Raw genomic sequence first — 11,929 nt, 5'->3', positions numbered from 1 at the left:
ATCTATTTCAGTATCAACAAAAGAAAATGCACATGACAGGAAATTAATGAAATATGAATACAATTATAATGCTTCTCAATAAGACCAAAACTTTAAAGTAAAAACTTTCAAAGTCACCACGTCCATCTAAGTTAACATATTTTGCTTAAGAAAACACTGTCAATTGTTTGCAAATCTGCAAGTCATTTAATGGCCATAGCTTCAGAGTGACTCCAGCTGGTTTGCAAACTTGGTAGAGAAACCAATCTTATTAATAGTCTTACTAAGTTTGGTGCATATTGGTAGAGAAATCATACTTATTAACATAATGACTAAGTTTGGTGCATATTGGTAGAGAATTCATTCGACGCCGCCCCGAAGGCGGTGTCGAGTATATGGGATACACTTTTATTTCGGACCCTGTAAAGATGGTAATGAATAGTTTTGGAGTGATAAACTGAACACAGTGAATAGTTTGTAAAAGGATCAACGATATTGCACAATACATTTTAGTGAATAAACAAAAAATGGCAAAAAGAAAACATAAAAAATGTATGTAATGCAACTTATTATGTGATTTAAAACAATGCTATCTGTCTTTTCTCTCCTTATTTGTAGAGCAGAACATATTTTTTTTATTTACAATTTCGTCAAAAATGTTGATCCGATTTATTGATAAGGGAGGTTACTCTGTAAGTCAAGTTTTCTATTTCTATTCTTAGCATGACCTACTTACCTATCTCATTTTCTATAAATAGAACACAATGCAGATATACCATACTGTAAAGCGTGAATCGACTGGACAAGGGAGCGTTCGTGTATTTTACAACTTTGAAGAGAATATTAAAAAAAAATTATGGAAAATTACAATTGCCTGCATAAAAATTCCTTGGAAAAAAAACGTATTTACAAAGTAAATAAAGGAATCAATAAGCATAGATACGTTGAAATGAACGAAGGAAGTGCCGCTGTTAACTTATTTTTAACCTTTCTGTCTTATTTTCTTTGTTGATAGGTACAGTGATGTAATTTCAGAATGTGCACACTTTTGCAAATTCCTATTTCTATATGTTTTTTTTTGTTTGTTTTTTTTTTCTTTCTTTTTTTTGTTGCTTATGTGTCATATAGATCTACTCATTGTTTACAGATATACACTGTCAACTAAGGTGTGCAATAGGCTAAAGAGCACTTGGCTGAATTTGTCAGTGACAAGTTAATACTTCTTTAAATGTGGTTAGATCGAAATATCAAAAGCCATGGGACCATAACTTATCAAAGCACCAGTGACTTTAAAATAGAATTCCTTGTTGAATTTATATGTTCATTGATCTTATATGACTAGTCAGTTGCTCTGGTTTTATTATATCTTGTTACTTGCTTCTTTTTTTTCTTTTTTCTTTTTTAATTTAATAGATAGTTTTTGTATTTGTCCATTCCTGACAAAAAAAAAAATAAAATAAAAATAAAACATTTTCATTGATATATTTTCTACACTTTGGCAGTGGGTTATTATGCTTTCTAAATTTCTTGTAATATTAGATTTGACCTAGACACTGACATACTCCTAGTAACCTTTCAGTTCAACGAGGACTTCAAGTTTATCGTTCGTCCGAAAAAAAAAAATGAATTCTATGATATTCAAAAGTATATAAGAAAGATTCATGCTTTGTGAATAGGGACAATATAGAGATTATTTATGTTATATCATTCTTTTCTTGGACAAATTTTTTGATTGTTTTTGTCAAGGGAAACAGTAAATTGCTGTGTATAGTCTGCATTCTGAAATCTATAATGTAGGTGACTAAGGTCCATAAAACTTCATCAGTAAATGGAAAACACTCATTACATTACATGATAATAAAAATAATGGTTTCTGTGAACCACAACTTTGAAATAATTTCAACATTTCCTCATTTCCCAACAAACTGCATTTCTGTGAAACTTCATACAGACGCTCCTGCATATAAGAACTTTTCACAGGAGATGACCTTAGTTAGTGAAATAATTACTTTAATTTTGTATGTAAAGGGACCACCTACTCGCAATGTTAATGTCATTGCAGGTAGAGGATTTGTATTGAATGGTAAAACTTTTCTATCATGTTTATTCTTCATGTTTTAAACAGTTTATAACATATATTGTTTTATGTGCTAATGTTGATAACTTGTAGCCAGTCAGACTAATAAAGTAATGATTAGGTGATTTCTCATATTGCAATAAATGTACTTCAGACACAACACTTGGCGTCGTCTTTGATGCTTGCATCAATGAATTGCCTTGTACTTATTAACATAATGACTAAGTTTGGTGCATATTGGTAGAGAATTCATAATTATTAACATTCTTACTAAGTTTGGTGCATACTGCATACTTATTAACATTCTTACTAAGTTTGGTGCATGTTGGTAGAGAAATCATACTTATTAACATAATGACTAAGTTTGGTGCATATTGGTAGAGAAATCATACTTATTAACATTCTTACTAAGTTTGGTGCATATTGGTAGAGAAATCATACTTATTAACATTCTTACTAAGTTTGGTGCATGTTGGTAGAGAAATCATACTTATTTACATTCTTACTAAGTTTGGTGCATGTTGGTAGAGAAATCATACATATTAACATTCTTACTAAGTTTGGTGCATATTGGTAGAGAAATCATACTTATTAACATTCTTACTAAGTTTGGTGCATACTGCATACTTATTAACATTCTGACTAAGTTTGGTGCATGTTGGTAGAGAAATCATACATATTAACATTCTTACTAAGTTTGGTGCATATTGATAGAGAAATCATACATATTAACATTCTTACTAAGTTTGGTGCATACTGATAGAGAAATCATACATATTAACATTCTTACTAAGTTTGGTGCATATTGGTAGAGAAATCATACATATTAACATAATGACTAAGTTTGGTGCATATTGGTAGAGAAATCATACTTATTAACATAATGACTAAGTTTGGTGCATATTGGTAGAGAAATCATACTTATCAACATTCTTACTAAGTTTGGTGCATATTGGTAGAGAAATCATACTTATTAACATTCTTACTAAGTTTGGTGCATGTTGGTAGAGAAATCATACATATTAACATTCTTACTAAGTTTGGTGCATACTGATAGAGAAATCATACATATTAACATTCTTACTAAGTTTGGTGCATGTTGGTAGAGAAATCATACTTATTAACATAATGACTAAGTTTGGTGCATATTGGTAGAGAAATCATACTTATTAACATTCTTACTAAGTTTGGTGCATGTTGGTAGAGAAATCATACTTATTAACAAAATGACTAAGTTTGGTGCATGTTGGTAGAGAAATCATACTTATTAACAAAATGACTAAGTTTGGTGCATATTGGTAGAGAAATCATACTTATTAACAAAATGACTAAGTTTGGTGCATGTTGGTAGAGAAATCATACTTATTAACATTCTTACTAAGTTTGGTGCATACTGATAGAGAAATCATACTTATTAACATAATGACTAAGTTTGGTGCATGTTGGTAGAGAAATCATACTTATTAACATTCTTACTAAGTTTGGTGCATGTTGGTAGAGAAACCATACATATTAACATTCTTACTAAGTTTGGTGCATGTTGGTAGAGAAATCATACTTATTAACATTCTTACTAAGTTTGGTGCATGTTGGTAGAGAAACCATACATATTAACATTCTTACTAAGTTTGGTGCATGTTGGTAGAGAAACCATACATATTAACATTCTTACTAAGTTTGGTGCATGTTGGTAGAGAAATCATACTTATTAACATTCTGACTAAGTTTGGTGCATGTTGGTAGAGAAATCATACTTATTAACATTCTGACTAAGTTTGGTGCATGTTGGTAGAGAAATCATACTTATTAACAAAATGACTAAGTTTGGTGCATATTGGTAGAGAAATCATACTTATTAACAAAATGACTAAGTTTGGTGCATATTGGTAGAGAAATCATACATATTAACATTCTGACTAAGTTTGGTGCATATTGGTAGAGAAATCATACTTATTAACAAAATGACTAAGTTTGGTGCATGTTGGTAGAGAAATCATACATATTAACATTCTTACTAAGTTTGGTGCATGTTGGTAGAGAAATCATACTTATTAACATTCTTACTAAGTTTGGTGCATATTGGTAGAGAAATCATACTTATTAACAAAATGACTAAGTTTGGTGCATACTGATAGAGAAATCATACATATTAACATTCTGACTAAGTTTGGTGCATATTGGTAGAGAAATCATACTTATTAACATTCTTACTAAGTTTGGTGCATACTGGTAGAGAAATCATACTTATTAACAAAATGACTAAGTTTGGTGCATATTGGTAGAGAAATCATACTTATTAACAAAATGACTAAGTTTGGTGCATACTGATAGAGAAATCATACTTATTAACATTCTTACTAAGTTTGGTGCATGTTGGTAGAGAAATCATACTTATTAACAAAATGACTAAGTTTGGTGCATATTGGTAGAGAAATCATACTTATTAACAAAATGACTAAGTTTGGTGCATGTTGGTAGAGAAATCATACTTATTAACATTCTTACTAAGTTTGGTGCATATTGGTAGAGAAATCATACTTATTAACATTCTTACTAAGTTTGGTGCATGTTGGTAGAGAAATCATACTTATTAACATTCTTACTAAGTTTGGTGCATATTGGTAGAGAAATCATACTTATTAACATTCTGACTAAGTTTGGTGCATACTGATAGAGAAATCATACTTATTAACATTCTGACTAAGTTTGGTGCATACTGATAGAGAAATCATACTTATTAACATTCTGACTAAGTTTGGTGCATACTGATAGAGAAATCATACTTATTAACATTCTGACTAAGTTTGGTGCATACTGATAGAGAAATCATACTTATTAACATAATGACTAAGTTTGGTGCATGTTGGTAGAGAAATCATACTTATTAACATTCTTACTAAGTTTGGTGCATACTGATAGAGAAATCATACATATTAACATTCTTACTAAGTTTGGTGCATACTGATAGAGAAATCATACATATTAACATTCTTACTAAGTTTGGTGCATATTGGTAGAGAAATCATACTTATTAACATAATGACTGAGTTTGGTGCATATTGGTAGAGAAATCATACTTATTAACAAAATGACTAAGTTTGGTGCATATTGGTAGAGAAATCATACTTATCAACATTCTTACTAAGTTTGGTGCATGTTGGTAGAGAAATCATACTTATTAACATAATGACTAAGTTTGGTGCATATTGGTAGAGAAATCATACTTATTAACAAAATGACTAAGTTTGGTGCATGTTGGTAGAGAAATCATACTTATTAACAAAATGACTAAGTTTGGTGCATGTTGGTAGAGAAATCATACTTATTAACAAAATGACTAAGTTTGGTGCATATTGGTAGAGAAATCATACTTATTAACAAAATGACTAAGTTTGGTGCATGTTGGTAGAGAAATCATACTTATTAACATTCTTACTAAGTTTGGTGCATGTTGGTAGAGAAATCATACATATTAACATTCTTACTAAGTTTGGTGCATGTTGGTAGAGAAATCATACTTATTAACATTCTTACTAAGTTTGGTGCATATTGGTAGAGAAATCATACTTATTAACAAAATGACTAAGTTTGGTGCATATTGGTAGAGAAATCATACATATTAACATTCTGACTAAGTTTGGTGCATATTGGTAGAGAAATCATACTTATTAACAAAATGACTAAGTTTGGTGCATGTTGGTAGAGAAATCATACATATTAACATTCTTACTAAGTTTGGTGCATGTTGGTAGAGAAATCATACTTATTAACATTCTTACTAAGTTTGGTGCATATTGGTAGAGAAATCATACTTATTAACAAAATGACTAAGTTTGGTGCATACTGATAGAGAAATCATACATATTAACATTCTGACTAAGTTTGGTGCATATTGGTAGAGAAATCATACTTATTAACATTCTTACTAAGTTTGGTGCATACTGGTAGAGAAATCATACTTATTAACAAAATGACTAAGTTTGGTGCATATTGGTAGAGAAATCATACTTATTAACAAAATGACTAAGTTTGGTGCATATTGGTAGAGAAATCATACTTATTAACAAAATGACTAAGTTTGGTGCATACTGGTAGAGAAATCATACTTATTAACAAAATGACTAAGTTTGGTGCATACTGGTAGAGAAATCATACTTATTAACATTCTTACTAAGTTTGGTGCATATTGGTAGAGAAATCATACTTATTAACATTCTGACTAAGTTTGGTGCATATTGGTAGAGAAATCATACTTATTAACATTCTGACTAAGTTTGGTGCATACTGATAGAGAAATCATACTTATCAACATTCTGACTAAGTTTGGTGCATACTGATAGAGAAATCATACTTATTAACATTCTGACTAAGTTTGGTGCATACTGATAGAGAAATCATACTTATTAACATTCTGACTAAGTTTGGTGCATATTGGTAGAGAAATCATACTTATTAACATTCTGAATAAGTTTGGTGCATACTGATAGAGAAATCATACTTATTAACATTCTGACTAAGTTTGGTGCATACTGATAGAGAAATCATACTTATTAACATTCTTACTAAGTTTGGTGCATACTGATAGAGAAATCATACTTATTAACATTCTTACTAAGTTTGGTGCATGTTGGTAGAGAAATCATACTTATTAACATTCTTACTAAGTTTGGTGCATGTTGGTAGAGAAATCATACTTATTAACATTCTTACTAAGTTTGGTGCATACTGGTAGAGAAATCATACTTATTAACATTCTTACTAAGTTTGGTGCATACTGGTAGAGAAATCATACTTATTAACATAATGACTAAGTTTGGTGCATACTGGTAGAGAAATCATACTTATTAACATAATGACTAAGTTTGGTGCATATTGGTAGAGAAATCATACTTATTAACATTCTTACTAAGTTTGGTGCATGTTGGTAGAGAAATCATACATATTAACATTCTGACTAAGTTTGGTGCATGTTGGTAGAGAAATCATACTTATTAACATTCTTACTAAGTTTGGTGCATGTTGGTAGAGAACTCATACTTAATAACATTCTTACTAAGTTTGGTGCATGTTGGTAGAGAAATCATACTTATTAACATTCTTACTAAGTTTGGTGCATGTTGGTAGAGAAATCATACTTATTAACATTCTTACTAAGTTTGGTGCATACTGGTAGAGAACTCATACTTAATAACATTCTTACTAAGTTTGGTGCATGTTGGTAGAGAAATCATACTTATTAACATTCTTACTAAGTTTGGTGCATGTTGGTAGAGAAATCATACTTATTAACATTCTTACTAAGTTTGGTGCATGTTGGTAGAGAAATCATACTTATTAACATTCTTACTAAGTTTGGTGCATATTGGTAGAGAAATCATACTTATTAACATTCTTACTAAGTTTGGTGCATATTGGTAGAGAAATCATACTTATTAACATTCTTACTAAGTTTGGTGCATATTGGTAGAGAAATCATACTTATTAACATTCTTACTAAGTTTGGTGCATGTTGGTAGAGAAATCATACTTATTAACATTCTTACTAAGTTTGGTGCATGTTGGTAGAGAAATCATACTTATTAACATTCTTACTAAGTTTGGTGCATACTGATAGAGAAATCATACTTATTAACATTCTTACTAAGTTTGGTGCATACTGGTAGAGAAATCATACTTATTAACATAATGACTAAGTTTGGTGCATGTTGGTAGAGAAATCATACTTATTAACATTCTTACTAAGTTTGGTGCATACTGATAGAGAAATCATACTTATTAACATTCTTACTAAGTTTGGTGCATGTTGGTAGAGAAATCATACTTATTAACATTCTTACTAAGTTTGGTGCATACTGATAGAGAAATCATACTTATTAACATTCTTACTAAGTTTGGTGCATGTTGGTACAGAAATCATACTTATTAACATTCTTACTAAGTTTGGTGCATGTTGGTAGAGAAATCATACTTATTAACAAAATGACTAAGTTTGGTGCATATTGGTAGAGAAATCATACTTATTAACATTCTTACTAAGTTTGGTGCATGTTGGTAGAGAAATCATACTTATTAACAAAATGACTAAGTTTTGTGCATGTTGGTAGAGAAATCATACTTATTAACATTCTTACTAAGTTTGGTGCATACTGGTAGAGAAATCATACTTATTAACATAATGACTAAGTTTGGTGCATATTGGTAGAGAAATCATACTTATTAACATTCTTACTAAGTTTGGTGCATGTTGGTAGAGAAATCATACTTATTAACATTCTTACTAAGTTTGGTGCATACTGATAGAGAAATCATACTTATTAACATTCTTACTAAGTTTGGTGCATGTTGGTAGAGAAATCATACTTATTAACATTCTTACTAAGTTTGGTGCATACTGGTAGAGAAATCATACTTATTAACATTCTGACTAAGTTTGGTGCATGTTGGTAGAGAAATCATACTTATTAACATTCTTACTAAGTTTGGTGCATACTGGTAGAGAAATCATACTTATTAACATTCTGACTAAGTTTGGTGCATGTTGGTAGAGAAATCATACTTATTAACATAATGACTAAGTTTGGTGCATATTGGTAGAGAAATCATACTTATTAACATTCTTACTAAGTTTGGTGCATGTTGGTAGAGAAATCATACTTATTAACATAATGACTAAGTTTGGTGCATATTGGTAGAGAAATCATACTTATTAACATTCTTACTAAGTTTGGTGCATGTTGGTAGAGAAATCATACTTATTAACATAATGACTAAGTTTGGTGCATGTTGGTAGAGAAATCATACTTATTAACATTCTTACTAAGTTTGGTGCATGTTGGTAGAGAAATCATACTTATTAACATTCTGACTAAGTTTGGTGCATGTTGGTAGAGAAATCATACTTATTAACATTCTTACTAAGTTTGGTGCATATTGGTAGAGAAATCATACTTATTAACATTCTTACTAAGTTTGGTGCATGTTGGTAGAGAAATCATACATATTAACATTCTTACTAAGTTTGGTGCATGTTGGTAGAGAAATCATACTTATTAACATTCTGACTAAGTTTGGTGCATGTTGGTAGAGAAATCATACTTATTAACATAATGACTAAGTTTGGTGCATATTGGTAGAGAAATCATACTTATTAACATTCTGACTAAGTTTGGTGCATGTTGGTAGAGAAATCATACTTATTAACATAATGACTAAGTTTTGTGCATGTTGGTAGAGAAATCATACTTATTAACATTCTGACTAAGTTTGGTGCATACTGGTAGAGAAATCATACTTATTAACATAATGACTAAGTTTTGTGAATATTGGATAAGATATTGCTATCATTGCAGCTTGTCAGTCATCCTCAAGATCATCCTCAAGATGCTATTTCTAAACGTCATGCTGTCACAATGTCGTTTATAAACTTGTGTCCTATGCAACAGTACTCGTTATAACTTCTTAAGAATATATGTAAGAATCATTACGCATTCTACACATAATCTGATGACGAGTCAGTGCACCACAGCATCTTCCAACGTCTCCATTTTTACAAGGTCCATTTCATAATCTGATAGAGATATGGTTCTTATGGTTTTCACTACGTCTTATTATCATTTATTATTGTGTCAAGTTAAATCAAATTCACTTTTGCAGAATCAAAGTTATTTTCCTAACTATTTCAGATGGTACAGACAGGCAGATGCATGCTTCATCAAACATGCATAGCTTACTATCTGCCTACATCCCTACAGCTGTTATTTTTTTAACATTCAATTAAACTCAAATTTGTAAAATAGGCTTTACAAGCAGGCTAAAAATTAACAACAAAGTTGTTACTATAAGCTTTATAACCATTACTCTGCTTTATTTCTAAAATGGTCTGGTCCATCATTCAATCTGGGCAGTACCACTTGAATAATGAGGTGTTCACTGAAAGTCTATTGACTGAATAACAAATAGTGTAGACCATGATGAGCTTGTACAGATGTGCAGGCTGATCTTGGTCTGCAGTAGTTGGAAAGGCAACAAGAGCACCGCCTTGCGGGTGCTGACGCTCATCTGATTTTTTTTGTATAATAGAAATATTGTCCTACCCATGATTTTCTAAGTCTAAAAAGGGCCATCATTCTTGCAAAAAGCAGGATAGAGTTATGTTTCTTGATGTACAGTGTCCACTTATGATGGTGAAAAACTGTTGCAAGTTTTAAAGCAATAGCTTTGATAGTTTATGAGAAAAGTTGACTTAAACATAATACTCAACCAAGAAAATGATTTTCTAAGTCCAAAAGGGGCAATAATTATTGCAAAAAGCACGATGGAGTTATGTTGCTTGCTGTACAGGGTCAGCTTATGATGGTGAACAAGTGTTGCAAGTTTCAAAGCAATAGCTTTTATAGTTTAAGAGAAAAAGTTGACCTAAACATAAAACTTAACCAAGAAATCTGATATTTTCTAAGAACAAAAGGGGCCATAAATCTTGCAAAAAGCAGGATGGAGTTATGTTTCTTGCTGTACAGGGTCAGCTTATGATGGTGAACAAGTGTTGCAAGTTTTAAAGCAATAGCTTTGATAGTTTAGGATAAAAGCTGACCTAAACATAAAACTTAACCAAGAAAACTGATTTTCTAAGTCCAAAAGGGGCAATAATTCTTGCAAAAAGCAAGATGGAGTTATGTTTCTTGATGTACAGGGTTTGCTTATGATGGTGAACAAGTATTCCAAGTTTCAAAGCAATAGCTTTGATAGTTTAGGAGAAAAGTTGACCTAAACATAAAACTTAACCAAGAAATCTGATATTTTCTAAGTACAAAAGGGCCATAAATCTTGCAAAAAGCAAGATGGAGTTATGTTTCTTGCTATACAGGGTCAGCTTATGATGGTGAACAAGTATTCCAAGTTTCAAAGCAATAGCTTTGATAGTTTAGGAGAAAAGCTGACCTAAACATAAAACTTAACCAGGCAACGCCGACGCCGACGCCGACAACCGCTCAAGTGATGACAATAACTCATCATTTTTTTTCAAAAAATCAGATGAGCTAAAAATCATTTGCCGCCAGCAAGATAAAGGTTAAGTTAAGTTTAGATGAGAAGATTGTTAACACTTTAAATAATCAGCAATATTGTTAATGTTAAATTTTAGTTAAAATGTTAATGTATATTTCAAATATAACTTAAATAAGAAGCTACATTTTGAACACAAACCTTTTAAGTTTATATACAACTATAAGACCTCTCGAGAATGACTTCATATTATTTACCAGATTTTTATAGTGCTCTTTTCATCTAAAGAATAAACATTCAAAAGCACTGTACAAACTACATATCGCAGATTGTTATGGACACACAATACAACACATAAACAAGAGGACCATGATGGTCCTGAATCACTCACCTGTCCCCACATGACCCAGTTTTGAACTAAGTATGTCATCGTTTTTTCTATTATTTGACATAGTGACCTAGTTTTTGAGCTCATGTGACCCAGTTTTGAGCTTGACCTAGATATCATCAAGATAAAAATTCTGACCAATTTTCATGAAGATCCATTGAAAAATATGGCCTCTAGAGAGGTCACAAGCTTTTTCTATTATTTGACCTATTGACCTAGTTTTTGACCCTACCTGACCCAGATTTGAACTTGACCTATGGATCATCAAGATTAACATTCTGACCAAGCTTCATTAAGATATGGTCATAAATGTGGCCTCTACAGTGTTAACAAGCTTTTCCTTTGATTTGACCTAGTGACCTAGTTTTTGATCCTACATGACCCAAATTCAAACTGGACCTTGAGATCATCAAGATTAACATTCTGACCAAGTTTCATGAAGATACAGTCTTAAATGTGACCTCTACTGTGTTAACAAGCTTTTC

General features: G+C 31.1%; 1 protein-coding gene across 6 annotated transcripts in view; it reads right to left on the bottom strand.

Annotated features, from left to right (window-relative positions):
- Positions 1-11,929, bottom strand: part of LOC123543036 (tyrosine-protein kinase Fer-like) — a 261,407-nt gene that overhangs the window by 12,394 nt on the left and 237,084 nt on the right. The window lies entirely within an intron of this gene.

Source organism: Mercenaria mercenaria, chromosome 19, assembly GCF_021730395.1.
Source record: "Mercenaria mercenaria strain notata chromosome 19, MADL_Memer_1, whole genome shotgun sequence".
Lineage (NCBI taxonomy): Eukaryota > Metazoa > Mollusca > Bivalvia > Venerida > Veneridae > Mercenaria > Mercenaria mercenaria.
Note: the sequence above shows the minus strand (reverse complement) of the source record. Positions and strands in the feature narration are given on the sequence as shown.